Source organism: Camelina sativa, chromosome 17 (assembly GCF_000633955.1).
Source record: "Camelina sativa cultivar DH55 chromosome 17, Cs, whole genome shotgun sequence".
NCBI classification, from domain to species: Eukaryota; Viridiplantae; Streptophyta; class Magnoliopsida; order Brassicales; family Brassicaceae; genus Camelina; species Camelina sativa.
The window spans coordinates 23456164-23458641 of record NC_025701.1 but is presented as its reverse complement, the minus strand read 5'-3'; positions in this window follow the sequence as shown (position 1 = coordinate 23458641).

Below are 2478 nucleotides of genomic sequence, written 5' to 3'. Positions count from 1 at the left end.
GGAAGTTCACGGTGCAGTTTACAACTTCCAATGGACACTTCAGAACACCACATTCACTGCTGATTTCATGTTGATTCCGTTGGGTGGTTGTGACATGGTTTTGGGAATTCAGTGGCTTCAAACCTTAGGAGTCATCTCTTGGGAAGCAGAGGGTGATTAAAACACATATGTTTGTGGGTGTAAGAGATGAATGTAAGTGATGGTGAGATATGATATGAATGGATGGCAGGGTGTTTCAATTCCCCTTATGCAATTGCAGTATAAGAGGTGTCAATCCAAACTGAGAGTTTGTGAACAATCAAGATATGCACATATGTCTAAGTCAAGCCAAATGTAAAGGATGTTTGTCACTAACAATCCTATGGTGAAATGTAAAGTGCAGAAAGCAAAACAACTAGAACTAGATGCTAAATGTAAATGGAACAGAATGATTATGACAATTATGAAACTAGAACAGAAATAGAAACTATGCTAATGAACTAATGCAAGGCAAGTAATGAATATGAGACTAATGATTTTAGAAAGTTTGATGGGATTTAGAAAATTTGGAATTTTGAATGATTTTAGGGAAGTTGATATGATTTATTGTAAAATTCTTTCAAATCCCACCTAAAACCATGAGATTTGGATTTCTCTATTTTTAACTAAACAAATCCCACCTAAATCCTCCAGAATCTCAAAAATCATTAAAATCCAAATCCACAAACTATTTTGAATAACAGTGAATTTTAAAGTAGATTTTTAAATCATCAGTTCAATAACAGTGGATTTTAATAGACTTTTTAAAATACATGATTGAATAACATAGTATTTATAAGTTTCACACAAATCACTTAAAATGTCAAGTTGAATACATCCCCTTTAAGTAAATGCAACAGAAATGCAATTAGAATGAAACAAGAGATAAGACAGGACAACTACAAATCATAAACAAGAGTTCTAGGGATGAACTCGAGCAAGCACTCGATCGAGTGTAGATCGAGTGCAGGGTCGAGCTGGACAAATCCGTGAAACAAAGCAATGCAAGAAAAACAGAGCAACACAAGAACGAATCAAACTACAATCAAACAGCAGGATTAAGACTTAAAAATCAATAAACAAGGAAGGCCTTGAGGAGGGATTCATGGGCTGGACTAATGATTGAGGTCATCTAACTTGGTCAACAAATCTCAAGCAAACTTTCAGCTAATCTCAAGACATATAAATCTAAGACATGTTTAATCCACTCTCATTGCAAGAAACAATCAAACCTATGCATCTCTAGACTTGTTCTCACAAAGAAAAGAATCTACACAAGCAGGCATTAAGCAATATGTCTCATACCAAACAAGACCTCTAATCTCTTAGCAAGCCTAATGGTAAGCTCTAGATCTAGCCTTATCTATGCTCCTTAAACATTGGTGTGATGCTAAGATGCTTGAATCAAACCCTAACCTCTCAGTTCAGGATTAACATTAAGAACATCTAGCCTAGAAGAGATTCTACCATAATCAAGCTTGACCAAAGCAAACAAACCTCAAACACAGCCCAGCCTAACCCATCCTCAAGATCCTAAGCTACTACTCACAAGAACACATGGTGAACATCAAAGTCATAAACCCAGAAAATACTGAAACTTGCATCAAATGAAAGATAAAACAAAGATCTATAATATTCAAGAAGGAATTAAACACGAATTCTTAATATCTAGAAAGTTATGAAAACCAACAAAATCAAAGAATCTTATGTTTTCTCTCTTAAAAGAGTACAAGATCTAAGAAAAATAAAAGTGCAAAAGGANAAACCATGACCATAAGATTCCATTAAAAGAAGGTGCAAATCCAGTTAATATAAGACCCTATCGATATGCGGTTCACCAGAAGAATGAGATTGATAAAATCATAGGCGAATTGTTGGAAGCGGGCACCATTCAAGGTAATTCCAGTCCATATGTATCTCCAGTGGTCTTGGTTAAAAAGAAGGATGGAACTTGGAGGCTTTGTGTCGATTACAGGGGCCTTAACGAATTAACAGTGAACGACAGATTTCCCATTCCCCTTATTGAAGATTTGTTGGACGAGTTAGGAGGGTCCAGTGTATATTCAAAGATCGATTTGAGGGCAGGGTATCATCAGGTGAGGATGGACTCCATGGATGTTCATAAGACAGTTTTTAAAACCCACAGTGGACATTATGAATATTTGGTAATGCCTTTTGGCTTAACCAACGCTCCAGTAACGTTCCAGAATCTGATGAATACGGTGTTCAAGAAGTTTTTGCGGCGTTTTGTACTCATATTCTTCGATGACATACGCATTTATAGCGCCACTAAAGAGGAACACGCGAAACATTTGAGGGCTGTCTTCCAATTGATGGAGGAGAATCAGTTGTATGCTAAGAGAAGTAAATGCAGCTTTGCCACAGACAAGGTAGAGTACCTCGGACATTACATTGAAGGTAGAGGTGTGTCCACTGATCCGAGCAAAGTGGAGGCAGTTG